The sequence below is a fragment of the Ranitomeya imitator genome, chromosome 2 (genome assembly GCF_032444005.1).
Source record: "Ranitomeya imitator isolate aRanImi1 chromosome 2, aRanImi1.pri, whole genome shotgun sequence".
In the NCBI taxonomy this organism is placed as follows: Eukaryota; Metazoa; Chordata; class Amphibia; order Anura; family Dendrobatidae; genus Ranitomeya; species Ranitomeya imitator.
Window position 1 is genome coordinate 105797500 of NC_091283.1, and position 16274 is coordinate 105813773.

Genomic DNA, 16274 nt, shown 5'->3' on the forward strand with positions numbered 1-16274 from the left:
TCATGGAAATCCAAGTCGCTGATTGGTCGCGGCAAAGCAGCCACGACCAATCAGCGACGGGCACAGTCTGGAAGAAAATGGCCGTTCCTTACTCCCCGCAGTCAGTGCCCGGTGCCCGCATACTCCCCTCCAGTCACCACTCACACAGGGTTAATGTCGGCGGGTAACGCACTCCGTAACTGCTGCTAATAACCCTGTGCGTCCCCAACATTTTACTATTGATACTGCCTATGCGGCATCAATAGTAAAAAAATACAATGTTAAAAATAATAAAAAAAACAAAAAAACTGCTATTCTCACCCTCTGTAGTATGACGATGTGCTCGTGCCGGCCGCCATCTTCTGTTCCCGGCGATGCATTGCGAAATTACCCAGAAGAAGTCATCTGGGTAATTTCGCAATGCATCCTGGTTATGGAAGATGGCGGCAGCCGGGTGCGTATCGCCGGAGCTTCGCTGGATCCCAGGGGTGAGTTTATAACTATTTTTTATTTTAATTATTTTTTTTAACAGGGATCTGGTGCCCACACTGCTGTATACTACGTGGGCTGTGTTAGATACCGAGTGGCTGCTATATACTACATAGGCCGTGTTATATACTATGTGGACTGTGTGATATACTCCGTGGGCTGTGCTATATACTGCGTAGGCTGTGCTATATATTACGTGGCCACTGTTATATACTGCGTGGGCAGTGTTATATACTACGTGGCTGCTATATAGTGCGTGGGCTGTGCTATATATTACGTGGCCAGTGTTATATACTGCGTGGCCTGTGTTATATATTATGTCGCCAGTGTTATATACTGCGTGGCTGCCATATACTGCGTGGGCTGTGTTATATAGTACGTGGCTGTGCTATATACTGCGTGGCCACTGTTATATATTGCGTGGCCTGTATTAACGCATCAGGTATTCTACAATATGTATGTATATAGCAGCCACATAGTATATAGCACAGGCCACGTAGTATTTGTCTGCTATATACTACATGGCTCCTATATACTACGTGGCCTGTGCTATATAGTATGTGGCTGCTATATACATACATAAATACATATTCTAGAATACCCGACGCATTAGAATCGGGCCACCATCTAGTTTTTTAATAAAACCTTTATGCAAAAAAATTATACTGTAGCTTGTAACAAAAAAAGCATTGAAAGTTATTCTGTTCGAAGTAGTAAATTATTAAGATCAATGAAGTGTACAGATTTAGAAGAAGATTAATGTTCTTGCATATTATTTCCTTTTATTTTCATTTAGTCGATAGTGCTGTAGCTCTCCCTGCACAATGACACTACGGCGCGTAACGTCCTGGCAGATAATGACAATGGCTCCACTTACTCTGTGTTTGGCTCTTAGGATCGATTTTGTTGTTCATATTGTTTTCAATTGCAAAAACTCCCAGTCTTTAAAGAACTGCAATAATTGATGGCGTTTAACCGACTGGTTGCTAAATCTGTATCGATCTTCACAAAAAAATCGAACTCATGTCATGCAGGCTGTCACTGTCGGTCGAGTTCTGCTCGGTCTTTAGCTGAAAAAGTAAAATGATTACTTGGCATTTTACTGCTATTTTTCATGATACAATGAAGGGAAGCTTCCCAGTTCGCACATGTCAGATGATGGCTGTGCTTTACATCCGGCATCTGTGTGTAACGGCAGCGATCAGAGCTACATCCGATTACTGTTGTTTGATCTTAATTAGTGATGAGCGAATATACTCAGTACTCGAGATTTCTCGAGCACGCTCGGGAGTCATCCGAGTATTTTTTAGTGCTCGGAGATTTAGTTTTCTGCGCCGCAGCTGAATGATTTACATCTGTTAGCCAGCATAAGTATATGTGGGGGTTGCCTGGTTGCTAGGGAATCCCCACATGTACTTATGCTGGCTAACAGATGTAAATCATTCAGCTGCGGCACAGAAAACTAAATCTCCGAGTACTTACAAATACTCGGAGGACACCCGAGCGTGCTCGGAAAATCTCGAGTACCGAGTATATTCGTTCATCACTAATCTTAATACCATTATCAAACACCAATATCACTGCATTTAATTGGAGTGATGTACCATTTCCTATCAACCCCCTGCAATGCGATCTCAGGGTGTCGATAGGTTATCATGGCAACCATGGGCCTGCCAAAGGCGTCCATGGCTACCATCTTGCTATTCCAGGGAAATCCAGCCACAGTAAATGCTGCAATATTGAAGCATTGCAAAATATAAAACAGACAAACAATCAAAGGAATGATTGCAGGTTCCATTCCCCTAAGGGGATTAAGAAAAAATGAAAAAAAAAAAAAAAGTTGATAAAATCTAACAAAAAATAAAATAAAAAAATGTACAAAATTTGAAACATCCTTTTTTTCCAGTTTAAAATAAAAATCAAAAAAGCATATTTGGTGTCACTGCAGCTGTAAAGGTAAAGAATCCATACCATAGACTCCATAAAGAGAAAAAAAAACATGCAGATACTAGAATTTCAGATTTAGGTTGCATGCCATAACAAATAATTGAAACAATTACACGTCCCAAAATAGTTTCAAAAACACCAGCCTGCCATGCAAAAGGCATCTGAGGGTATGTGCACACGATGCGGAAAACGCTGCGGATCCGCAGTGCTTCCACAGCAGTTTCCCATGAGTTTACATTACAATGTAAACCTATGGGAAACAAAAAACGCTGTGCACATGCTGCAGAAAAAAATCGCGGAAACACAGCGGTTTACATTCCACATCATGTCACTTCTTTCTGCAGATTCCGCAGCGGTTTTACAGCTGCTCCTATGGAAAACTGCAGTTGTAAAACCGCAGTGAAAACTGCAGAAAATCCATGGTAAATCTGCGGTAAATCCGTGATAAATCTGCAGCAAAAGCGCAGCGTTTTTGCCCTGCAGATTTATCAAATCCGCTGCGGAAAAATCCGCAGTGGGCCAGAATACATATGCACATAGCCTAACAGTTCCATTGCTAGAAATATGAGACAGAAATCTCAGAAAATGTTGATAAATTTGTATTTTTTGCACAGTTATGCATTATGAAAGTTACTAATATAATTTAAAAAAAACTATACAAGCTTGGTATCTCCATATTCATACTGACTTGAAGAATATGTTGAACAACATTATTTTGAGATATAAATGAAATCTTTAATAAAAAAGTATTTAACTATGGAATAATGAAAATTAAGTAACTATAGCTTTATTAAATTACTATTTTTAAAAATAGTAAGAATAAAACAGAAATTGTCTCTGGTAGGGGCATGGAATGTACCTGGAAAATACCCTGTAGAAATAAGAAACAAATAGCATTGCATAGAAACATATGGAGAAGAAAATTTGTAAATGTGCCAGTGCAAAGTATAGAAAATGTCCTCCTCCTATTGTTATCTAGAGTAATATGCACTGAATAGATAATAGTACCCAATGCTACCTATATATAAATTAATTATTCTATAGGTGTAAATAATTCTTAGGGCAGAGAAACACTGCCGTATTTCTCGTGGGAGAATCGCATCGTAAAACCCGTACTGGCTGTTGGCTCTCCAGACCTGAGCCTGACAGCTGCCTAGTAATCCATCATGCTGCCATGCTAGGGTCAGGAGAGGTACCGATGCGATGCGGCAATGTCTCTGCCCATAATAATAAAATCACCTCTGATGGGAATATGTCCAGCTCTGTGTCCCTACACCCTGACGCGTGTTTCGCCTTGCTTCTTCCATAGACACGGAGAGTGGCATATTCCCATTTTTCATTATTCCATAGTTCACTTCTTTTTTTAAAATTTGTTTTATGTCTTAAAATAACATTGTTCCATGGTAAGTTTGAAGTTGTATGTAACTTTATCAGGACACTATTAACAACTGAAGAATATATTGTCATGTCATTTTTACCATACACTGAATTTTATACAAACTAAACCCAAAAAACAATGGCGGAATTGCATTTTTGTTTTTCACCAATTAATTCTACTTGGATTTTGTCTGACTTGTCAGTACATTATATGGTAAAATGAATCATGCCATTCATAACTCCAACTTGTCCTCCCAAAAACACACTCTCATTTGGCTACATTGAAGAAATGAAAATAGTACCTAAAAACCAAAGCATAAAATGAAAAATTATTAATATAGGAGAGAATATATAGAAAGCATTAATAATGGTGGAATTCAACATTTCTAAGTACTAAAACAGTTAATTAAGTTCTTTAAATTGAAGAATATTCATAATTTCAAGAAGACATATATCTTTCTCGGCACCATCTACGGTAATTCTTCCGAAAGAAGTTCAGTATAAAGGATACTTCTAATTTTTACTACAGTAGATAAGACTGTGTCCACATCCCTTTACATTCAATTAACTTTTTGAAGCATAGGCTCCAGAAGTTTGTTTGTGTGTGTATATATATTTACATATATTTATATATTATGTTTTTGATTGAAAATTGTTGCACTTCCCACTACAGTTGAGACGAATGTAAACTGTTGTTTACCAGCTAAATCTATACAACGACACACTTTTGACATGCATTTGGCTGATAATAGCCTAAGGGTCCTTGGTTACAAGAGACAAACGTGAGCACATTTAATAGAAAATTGTGCTTGATGGCATACTGCAAAGTGACAGCCAAATCCAAGTACAGCGACAAGCTGCTATAATAATCATATCCCTTACACTAAAACAGTCACTACATATTAATTACACATGGAATTTTCTAAAAAACAAAATCACATATCATGGCTTTATGATAATGATACAGTAGGAATTTACATTGTATACACAGATCGTCGCATTACACAGCATTATGAGCAAATATCACACAACTTTAGTAGACGTTAGGGGGTTACCTATGGTATCCTAGCCCCATATAATCTTTTCATCAGTTTTTTTCATTGAAACATATATTTTAATTTCTTATAATGAGGTTTTATAGTTTGCATGTGTATATACAGTACATGTGTAATTACATATATAGTAGCTAAGCCAGGTAGGCTCGGGTTCAATCCTAGCGTCCCAGCACTAGAGGCTCTGAATGGGTGCACCTGGCTATCTCTACATATTTCCAGGCTAGGTGTTCACCTTCATCAGTCAGCTGTGGGAAGCTGAGCAGACCAGATTGTGTTGGAGCTAAAGAAAGACAAGCAAAACTCTCTCTATCAGAAAAGTCTGTAAAGGCCGTGTGCATGAAACTGCAAGTATCAGTGGTTTGCTATGGATGATAGCTGTTCTGTGGGACCAAACTGGTACTAGCTCAGTGGTGTCTGAAGTAGCCAGGGTCTATATTGTTTAGTTGGTGTCTAGACAAAGATTTATGGTTTTGTTTTCAGTGCTGTGCTACCTGTGGAAATGAAACTGATGAGCATGAATAGCTACAATATATATATATGTATATATATATATATATATATATACACACACATATATATATATATATATATATATATATATATATATATATATATATATAGTACAGACCAAAAGTTTGGACACATCTCATTTAACCCCTTTACCCCCAAGGGTGGTTTGCACGTTAATGACCAGGCCAATTTTTACAATTCTGACCACTGTCCCTTTATGAGGTTATAACTCCGAAACGCTTCAACGGATCCTGGTGATTCTGACATTGTTTTCTCATGACATATTGTACTTCATGATAGTGGTAAAATTTCTTTGATAGTACCTGCGTTTATTTGTGAAAAAAACGGAAATTTGGCGAAAATTTTGAAAATTTCGCAATTTTCAAACTTTGAATTTTTATGCAATTAAATCACAGAGATATGTCACACAAAATACTTAATAAGTAACATTTCCCACATGTCTCCTTTACATCAGCATAATTTTGGAACCAATTTTTTTTTTTGTTAGGGAGTTATAAGGGTTAAAAGTTGACCAGCAATTTCTCATTTTTACAACACCATTTTTTTTTAGGGACCACGTCTCATTTGAAGTCATTTTGAGGGGTCTATATGATAGAAAATGCCCAAGTGTGACACCATTCTAAAAACTGCACCCCTCAAGGTGCTCAAAACCACATTCAAGAAGTTTATTAACCCTTCAGGTGTTTAATAGGAATTTTTGGAATGTTTAAATAAAAATGAACATTTAACTTTTTTACACAAAAAATTTACTTCAGCTCCAATTTGTTTTATTTTACCAAGGGTAACAGGAGAAATTGGACCCAAAAAGTTGTTGTCCAATTTGTCCTGAGTACGCTGATACCCCATATGTGGCAGTAAACCACTGTTTTGGCGCATGGGAGAGCTCGGAAGGGAAGGAGCGCTATTTGACTTTTCAATGCAAAATTGACAGGAATTGAGATGGGACGCCATGTTGCGTTTGGAGAGCCACTGATGTGCCTAAACATTGAAACCCCCCACAAGTGACACCATTTTGGAAAGTAGACCCCCTAAGGAACTTATCTGGATGTGTGGTGAGCACTTTGACCCACCAAGTGCTTCACAGAAGTTTATAATGCAGAACCGTAAAAATAAAAAATCATATTTTTTCACAAAAATTATATTTTTGCCCCCAATTTTTTATTTTTCCAAGGGTAAGAGAAGAAATTGGACCTCAAAAGTTGTTGTCCAATTTGTCCTGAGTACGCTGATACCCCATATGTGGCAGTAAACCACTGTTTGGGTGCATGGGAGAGCTCGGAAGGGAAGGAGCGCAGTTTGACTTTTCAATGCAAAATTGACAGAAATTGAGATGGGACGCCATGTTGCGTTTGGAGAGCCACTGATGTGCCTAAACATTGAAACCCCCCACAAGTGACACCATTTTGGAAAGTAGACCCCCTAAGGAACTTATCTAGAGGTGTGGTGAGCACTTTGACCCACCAAGTGCTTCACAGAAGTTTATAATGCAGAACCGTAAAAATAAAAAATCATATTTTTTCACAAAAATTATATTTTTGCCCCCAATTTTTTATTTTTCCAAGGGTAAGAGAAGAAATTGGACCTCAAAAGTTGTTGTCCAATTTGTCCCGAGTACGCTGATACCCCATATGTGGCAGTAAACCACTGTTTGGGCGCATGGGAGAGCTCGGAAGGGAAGGAGCGCCGTTTGACTTTTCAATGCAAAATTGACAGGAATTGAGATGGAACGCCATGTTGCGTTTGGAGAGCCACTGATGTGCCTAAACATTGAAACCCCCCACAAGTGACACCATTTTGGAAAGTAGACCCCCTAAGGAACTTATCTGGATGTGTGGTGAGCACTTTGACCCACCAAGGGCTTCACAGAAGTTTATAATGCAGAGCCATAAAAATAAAACAAAATTTTTTCCCCACAAAAATTATTTTTTAGCCCCCAGTTTTGTATTTTCCCTAGGGTAACAGGAGAAATTGGACCCCAAAAGTTGTTGTCCAATTTGTCCTGAGTACGCTGATACCCCATATGTGGGGGGGAACCACCGTTTGGGCGCATGGGAGGGTTCGGAAGGGAAGGAGCGCCATTTGGAATGCAGACTTAGATGGAATGGTCTGCAGGCGTCACATTGCGTTTGCAGAGCCCCTAATGTACCTAAACAGTAGAAACCCCCCACAAGTGACACCATTTTGGAAAGTAGACCCCCTAAGGAACTCATCTTGATGTGTTGTGAGAGCTTTGAACCCCCAAGTATTTCACTACAGTTTATAACGCAGAGCCATGCAAATGAAAAATATTTTTTTTTCCACAAAAATTATATTTTAGCCCCCAGTTTTGTATTTTTCCAAGGTTAGCAGGAGAAATTGGACCCTAAATGTTGTTGTCCAATTTGTCCTGAGTACGCTGATACCCGATATGTGGGGGGGAACCACCGTTTGGGCGCATGGGAGGGCTCGGAAGGGAAGGAGCATCATTTGGAATGCAGACTTAGATGGATTGGTCTGCAGGCGTCACATTGCGTTTGCAGAGCCCCTAATGTACCTAAACAGTAGAAACCCCCCACAAGTGACCCCATATTGGAAACTAGACCCCTCAATGAACTTATCTAGATGTGTTGTGAGAACTTTGAACCCCCAAGTGTTTCACTACAGTTTATAACGCAGAGCCGTGAAAATAAAAAATCTTTTTGTTTTCCCACAAAAATTATTTTTTAGCCCCCAGTTTTGTATTTTCCCAAGGGTAACAGGAGAAATTGGTCCACAAAAGTTGTTGTCCAATTTGTCCTGAGTACGCTGATACCCCATATGTTGGGGTTAACCCCTGTTTGGGCACACAGGAGAGCTCGGAAGGGAAGGAGCACTGTTTTACTTTTTCAACGCAGAATTGGCTGGAATTGAGATCGGACGCCATGTCGTGTTTGGAGAGCCCCTGATGTGCCGAAACAGTGGAAACCCCCCAATTATAACTGAAACCCCAATCTAAACACACCCCTAACCCTAATTCCAACGGTAACCCTAACCACACCTCTAACCCTGACACACCCCTAACCCTAATCCCAACCCTATTCCCAACTGTAAATGTAATCTAAACCCTAACCCTAACTTTAGCCCCAACCCTAACTGTAGCCCCAACCCTAACCCTAACCCTAGCCCTAACCCTAGCCCTAACCCTAGCCCTAACCCTAACCCTAACCCTAGCCCTAACCCTAGCCCTAACCCTAGCCCTAACCCTAACCCTAGCCCTAGCCCTAACCCTAGCCCTAACCCTAGCCCTAGCCCTAACCCTAGCCCTAACCCTAGCCCTAACCCTAGCCCTACCCCTAACCCTAGCCCTAACGGGAAAATGGAAATAAATACATTTTTTTTTATTTTTCCCTAACTAAGGGGGTGATGAAGGGGGGTTTGATTTTCTTTTATAGTGAGTTTTTTAGCGGATTTTTATGATTGGCAGCCGTCACACACTGAAAGACCCTTTTTATTGCAAAAAATATTTTTTGCAATACCACATTTTGAGAGCTATAATTTTTCCATATTTTGGTCCACAGAGTCATATGAGGTCTTGTTTTTTGCGGGACGAGTTGACGTTTTTATTGAAAACATTTTTGGGCACGTGACATTTTTTTTATCGCTTTTTATTCCGATTTTTGTGAGGAAGAATGACCAAAAGCCAGCTATTCATGAATTTCTATTGGGGGAGGCGTTTATACCGTTCCGCGTTTGGTAAAATTGATAAATCAGTTTTATTCTTCGGGTCAGTACGATTACAGCGATACCTCATTTATATCATTTTTTTATGGTTTGGTGCTTTTATACGATAAAAACTATTTTACAGAAAAAATAATTATTTTTGCATCGCTTTATTCTCAGGACTATAACTTTTTTATTTTTTTGCTGATGATGCTGTATGGCGGCTCTTTTTTTGCGGGACAATATGACGCTTTCAGCGGTACCATGGTTATTTATATCTGTCCTTTTGATCGCGTGTTATTCCACTTTTTGTTCGGCGGTATGATAATAAAGCGTTGTTTTTTGCCTCGTTTTTTTTTTTTTCTTCTTACGGTGTTTACTGAAGGGGTTAACTAGTGGGACAGTTTTATAGGTTGGGTCGTTACGGACGCGGCGATACTAAATATGTGTACTTTTATTGTTTTTTTTTTTTTATTTAGATGAAGAAATGTATTTATGGGAATAATATTTTTTTTTTTTTTTCATTATTTTGGAATATTTTTTTTAATTTTTTTTACACATTTGGAAAATTTTTTTTTTACTTTTTTACTTTGTCCCAGGGGGGGACATCACAGATCAGTGATCTGACAGTTTGCACAGCACTCTGTCAGATCACTGATCTGACATGCAGCGCTGCAGCCTTCACAGTGCCTGCTCTGAGCAGGCTCTGTGAAGCCACCTCCCTCCCTGCAGGACCCGGATCCGCGGCCATCTTGGATCCGGGGCTCGAGCAGGGAGGGAGGTGAGGAGACCCTCGCAGCAACGCGATCACATCGCGTTGCTGCGGGGGGCTCAGGGAAGCCCGCAGGGAGCCCCCTCCCTGCGCGGTGCTTCCCTGCACCGCCGGCACATCGCGATCATCTTTGATCGCGGTGTGCCAGGGGTTAATGTGCCGGGGGCGGTCCGTGACCGCTCCTGGCACATAGTGCCGGATGTCAGCTGCGATAAGCAGCTGACACCCGGCCGCGATCGGCCGCGCTCCCCCCGTGAGCGCGGCCGATCGGCTATGACGTACTATCCCGTCCAGGGTCAGATAAGCCCAGGGCACCTCGACGGGATAGTACGTCTAAGGTCACAGAGGGGTTAAAGATTTTTCTGTATTTTCATGACTATGTAAATTGTACATTCACACTGAAGGCATCAAAACTATGAATTAACACATGTGAAATTATATACTTGACAAAAAAGTGTGAAACAACTGAAATTATGTTTTATATTCTAGGTTCTTCAAAGTAGCCACCTTTTGCTTTGATGACTGCTTTGCACACTCTTGGCATTCTCTTGAGGAGCTTCAAGAGGTAGTCTCCAGGAATGGTTTTCACTAGAGTTGAGCGACCTTGACCTTTTTAGAGTCGAGCCGGGTTTCGCGAAACCCGACTATCTCAAAAGTCGGGTCGAGTGAAATCGGCCGATTATGACGTAAAGTCGGGATCGACCGAAACACGAAACCCAATGCAAGTCAATGGGGCAGCATAGTCGGCAGTGAGTGGGGGCCAGGAAAACACCTAGAGTGCCCATTTTAATGTCAAAACCATCCATTCTTCTTAATGAAGCTTGTCAAGCGTAATTTACCTTATAATAATTGGAAGGCATTTGAAATTGGGGGTCATTTGGCTAAAGTTGTGGTGGGTAGGGCTGGTTCAAGTAATTAGTGGGCCCAGGAAATCTGGACCACGTCACGGCAGTGGAGCAGGGAGAGGTAAGTATTTCAACTTTGCAAGTGCTGTGAACCTGAGCAAGCAGGGGGGGCCCACTCGTTGGCATTGGCACTGGCACAGGGCCCCTCAAAGTACAGCGGTGTGTTTGCACGGCGGGGGCGCCTCCCACCGGCAGCAACACTTTTGCGTACCATGAGAGGCCCTGTGCCAGTGACGTCGCCAACTAGTATTCCTCCCCCCACCTGATGAAGGAACCTGCACTTTCATCTGCACCTTCCTGTTTGTCCCCGTGTAAGGTGGTATGGTATGCGGGAAGGGGGACCTGACTTTCAGCAGGGTCACAATCTTGCAGTGTAGCGTGCACGGGAAATGTTGCGTTATGGGTCAATGTACCAGCAGACTCATCTATCACTGGCTGGGCAATGGGCAGGATGAGGAGGAAACACAGATATAGGCCCAAAGAATAAAGTGGGCTAAATGCAGTTCAAAATTGGTAACACAGGACTAATCAGGGGGCATTGCAGTGGAGGACAACTGGAATGAGAGGCTGACACAGAGAGTAGGCCCAAATCAGTAAGTAGTCGAAATGCAGTTCAAAATTGGCAACAGTAGTAAACAGGCGGCACAGCTTTGTTCAGTGGAGGAGAACAGCAAGGAGTGGCAGACACCGATAGTAGGCCCCAACCCAACTAGTAGGCCAAATGCAGTCTAACATTAACAACTACTTAATGAGCGCCTGAAAACGGAATTTCAGGACAGGAAACCAGGAGAACAGCAAGGAGCGGCAGACACCGATAGTAGGCCCCAAACCAACTAGTACGCCAAATGCAGTTGTTCCGTTTAACCACAATTTAATGAGAGCCTGAAGATAGAAGTTCAGGAAAGGCAACCTGGAGAACACCTTGGAGTGGAACACACCATCTCTCTACACCCCATACCCAATTTGTAGGTCTAATGCAGCGTAGTTTCCAACAACTACTAAACGAGAGCATGATGATCGAAGCATTGGCGAGGAAACCTGGGGAACACCTTGGAGTGGAACACACCATCTCTCTACAGTGGAACACACCATCTCTCTACACCCCATACCCAATTTGTAGGCCTAATGCAGCGTAGTTTCCAACAACTACTAAACGAGAGCCGGAAGATCGAAGCAATGGAGAGGAAACCTGGGGAACACCTTGGAGTGTAACACACCATCTCTCTACACCCCATACCCAATTTGTAGGCCTAATGCAGCGTAGTTTCCAACAACTACTAAACGAGAGCCGGAAGATCGAAGCAGTGGAGAGGAAACCTGGGGAACACCTTGGAGTGTAACACACCATCTCTCTACACCCCATACCCAATTTGTAGGCCTAATGCAGCGTAGTTTCCAACAACTACTAAACGAGAGCCGGAAGATCGAAGCAATGGAGAGGAAACCTGGGGAACACCTTGGAGTGTAACACACCATCTCTCTACACCCCATACCCAATTTGTAGGCCTAATGCAGCGTAGTTTCCAACAACTACTAAACGAGAGCCGGAAGATCGAAGCAATGGAGAGGAAACCTGGGGAACACCTTGGAGTGTAACACACCATCTCTCTACACCCCATACCCAATTTGTAGGCCTAATGCAGCGTAGTTTCCAACAACTACTAAACGAGAGCATGAAGATCGAAGCAATGGAGAGGAAACCTGGGGAACACCTAGGAGTGTAACACACCATCTCTCTACACCCCATACCCAATTTGTAGGCCTAATGCAGCGTAGTTTCCAACAACTACTAAACGAGAGCATGAAGATCGAAGCAATGGAGAGGAAACCTGGGGAACACCTTGGAGTGGAACACACCATCTCTCTACACCCCATACCCAATTTGTAGGCCTAATGCAGCGTAGTTTCCAACAACTACTAAACGAGAGCATGATGATCGAAGCATTGGCGAGGAAACCTGGGGAACACCTTGGAGTGGAACACACCATCTCTCTACAGTGGAACACACCATCTCTCTACACCCCATACCCAATTTGTAGGCCTAATGTAGCGTAGTTTCCAACAACTACTAAACGAGAGCCGGAAGATCGAAGCTCAGGAAAGGCAACCTGGGGAACACCTTGGAGTGGAACACACCATCTCTCTACACCCCATACCCAATTTTACTTACAGGGAGAAACAAGAGTTTTCTTGGGTAAACAGTAAAAGGTCAAAATTTATTGATAGTTCACATTACATATCATAAATAATTTTCAAAGAACAATCAGATAAAGTGATACATGTGCAGATACAATACCGGGGTAACCAGGAATCACCGGTTGCATTTGCCCCTTAGTGCAAAATAATCCATTTAGACATAAAGTGCATGTGCATTAGGGTATAGCACCAGTAAGTAGCCTTGCCCAGAATCGATCTTATATATATAGTAACAAGGGGTCTATATAATATAGTACCCTACAGGGCCGGTACACACTTACCACGGGCAAACGCTGAAGGGGACCTGGGGCGGGTGTAGAAAAAGCCCGACGCGCGTTTCGCGTCTCCAATAGAACGCTTTCTCAAGGGAAGTGAGAATAACATATGCAGGAGGACCTTTTAAGGTCAAAGAGTGCATCACATGCCCATCAAGGGCCAATCAAAGGTGGCCGAATAGCGGCGCATGCGCACCGCGTGTCACAGGTCCTGGCAGTGCAAAGGAGCGTCAACGTTACTGCGCACGCGCGGGGAGTAAATAATAATCCCCAGGCGTGCGAGCAAGGTAATAAGACGCGCCGTCGCTCAGCAGGAATCCCGGGCACTGGCGCGCATGCGCACAGCCACTATATCACCAACGTAAAGAGGAGAAACCTCTACATTGCACCGGAAGTGCAGAAAACGTATAGTACCAAGTACGGTACCTAAGAGAAATTGAACATATATATGACATCATAAGAACCACAATATATCAATAATTATATCACAGATCACAAGTAACACAGTAATCAAGTTTAGTTCGATCCAAAAAGTGGTTCTCAGTCCATCAATTTCACATGATATTGTCTTGTGCATCTTCCGGCAGTTGATAAGTAGCACAGATGGTGACAGTTAGTATCCTGAATCCAAAATAGATGAAAGAAGGGGCCACAGACTTTTGAGGTCCCACTGCAAGGTTATAAATGTAACAGAATTACACAAAACATAAAAAGAAATTAAAAACAATAAAAACATAGACACCCTAACCAAATGTCCATAGGACCATGACAGGAGCAAAAACCAATAGAATATAAGGAATAGATAATCAGGATCCCAAAAATGAGGCAAAAGAAAGGGACTCATTCAGCCCCCTAGGGGTCAGTGTATCCAATAATGTGATCCATTTCGCCTCGACTTGTGCCAAGGTTTTCTTGTAGTCCCCCCCTCTTATACCAAGATGAATTACATCTATCCCCCTCACCTTAAATGAAGATGGTTCACAATTATGGTATTGTCTAAAGTGACGGGGGATGGTTTTGAGGAGGGTAACATCGGTCGCTGTCCTGGCCGCACAAATGTCCCGCACATGCTCCCGCACCCTTATTCTAAGCTCTCTTGAGGTGAGTCCCACGTAAATTTTGGAGCACCCACATGTAGCATAGTAGATCACATTTGTGCTGCTACAAGAGATCCGATGTCTTATATCATAAGTTTTTTTACCGTCTGAAGAACAGAAGGTAGAGCAGCGCAGGACATTTGTGCAGGCAAGACAGCGACCGCATGGTATGGATCCCAATGTTGGACCCCTAGAACTGAATGGGTGCTTCGTGGTAGGCACATAATGGCTTTTTACAAGGAGATCCTTTAAATTTTTGGATCTCCGTGCAGTCATTAGGGGGTAATCACCCAAAGATGTTCCCAGGGAGGGCTCAGTATTCAAAATTGACCAGTGTTTAGAAAGGATCTGCCGCATATCCTCCCATTCATGATTGAATATTGATATAAACCGAATAGGTCCATTCTCGATTGTACGTGGCCGAGCCCTGGTAGCTTTGAGGAGATCGCCACGTGGAGTCGCCCGTGCCCTCCGATATCCTTGTTTGATGCACCGGTTAGAATAACCGCGTGCAGCAAATCTGGATTTAAGATCGGAGGCCTGTACTTCAAATTTTGCATCAGACGAACAGATCCGCCTCATCCGGAGGAACTGTCCGACCGGGACGGCCCTAATAGTAGAGGAAATGTGAGCTGAGGACGCATGAATCAAAGAATTCACAGATGTCGGTTTACGATATACATCTGTTTGAATGGACCTATCATGGTCCACTTCAAAGGTAACATCTAAAAAATTAACCCTCTTGACATCATAATTATAGGTCAAAAATATATTCAAAGGATTCCGATTCAGCGTCCCCATAAATTCCTCGAGTTGCTGCACCGTCCCATCCCACAAAAAGAAAACATCATCCAAATACCTATGCCAGCACAGCACATGGGAGGCGGCCCGTGGGCCCTCGTCGCCAAAGATTGATCTCTCCCAGGCTCCCAAGAAGAGATTAGCATACGAGGGCGCACAGGCCGCGCCCATGGCTGTGCCACGCCTCTGTAAATAAAAACAGTCCTTATAGACAAAAAAAAAAAGGACTGTTTTTATTTACAGAGGCGTGGCACAGCCATGGGCGCGGCCTGTGCGCCCTCGTATGCTAATCTCTTCTTGGGAGCCTGGGAGAGATCAATCTTTGGCGACGAGGGCCCACGGGCCGCCTCCCATGTGCTGTGCTGGCATAGGTATTTGGATGATGTTTTCTTTTTGTGGGATGGGACGGTGCAGCAACTCGAGGAATTTATGGGGACGCTGAATCGGAATCCTTTGAATATATTTTTGACCTATAATTATGATGTCAAGAGGGTTAATTTTTTAGATGTTACCTTTGAAGTGGACCGTGATAGGTCCATTCAAACAGATGTATATCGTAAACCGACATCTGTGAATTCTTTGATTCATGCGTCCTCAGCTCACATTTCCTCTACTATTAGGGCCGTCCCGGTCGGACAGTTCCTCCGGATGAGGCGGATCTGTTCGTCTGATGCAAAATTTGAAGTACAGGCCTCCGATCTTAAATCCAGATTTGCTGCACGCGGTTATTCTAACCGGTGCATCAAACAAGGATATCGGAGGGCACGGGCGACTCCACGTGGCGATCTCCTCAAAGCTACCAGGGCTCGGCCACGTACAATCGAGAATGGACCTATTCGGTTTATATCAATATTCAATCATGAATGGGAGGATATGCGGCAGATCCTTTCTAAACACTGGTCAATTTTGAATACTGAGCCCTCCCTGGGAACATCTTTGGGTGATTACCCCCTAATGACTGCACGGAGATCCAAAAATTTAAAGGATCTCCTTGTAAAAAGCCATTATGTGCCTACCACGAAGCACCCATTCAGTTCTAGGGGTCCAACATTGGGATCCATACCATGCGGTCGCTGTCTTGCCTGCACAAATGTCCTGCGCTGCTCTACCTTCTGTTCTTCAGACGGTAAAAAAACTTATGATATAAGACATCGGATCTCTTGTAGCAGCAC

General features: G+C 42.7%; 1 protein-coding gene across 1 annotated transcript in view; it reads left to right on the plus strand.

The window, feature by feature from the left end:
* Nucleotides 1-16274, plus strand: part of TRPC5 (transient receptor potential cation channel subfamily C member 5) — a 499839-nt gene that overhangs the window by 142746 nt on the left and 340819 nt on the right. The window lies entirely within an intron of this gene.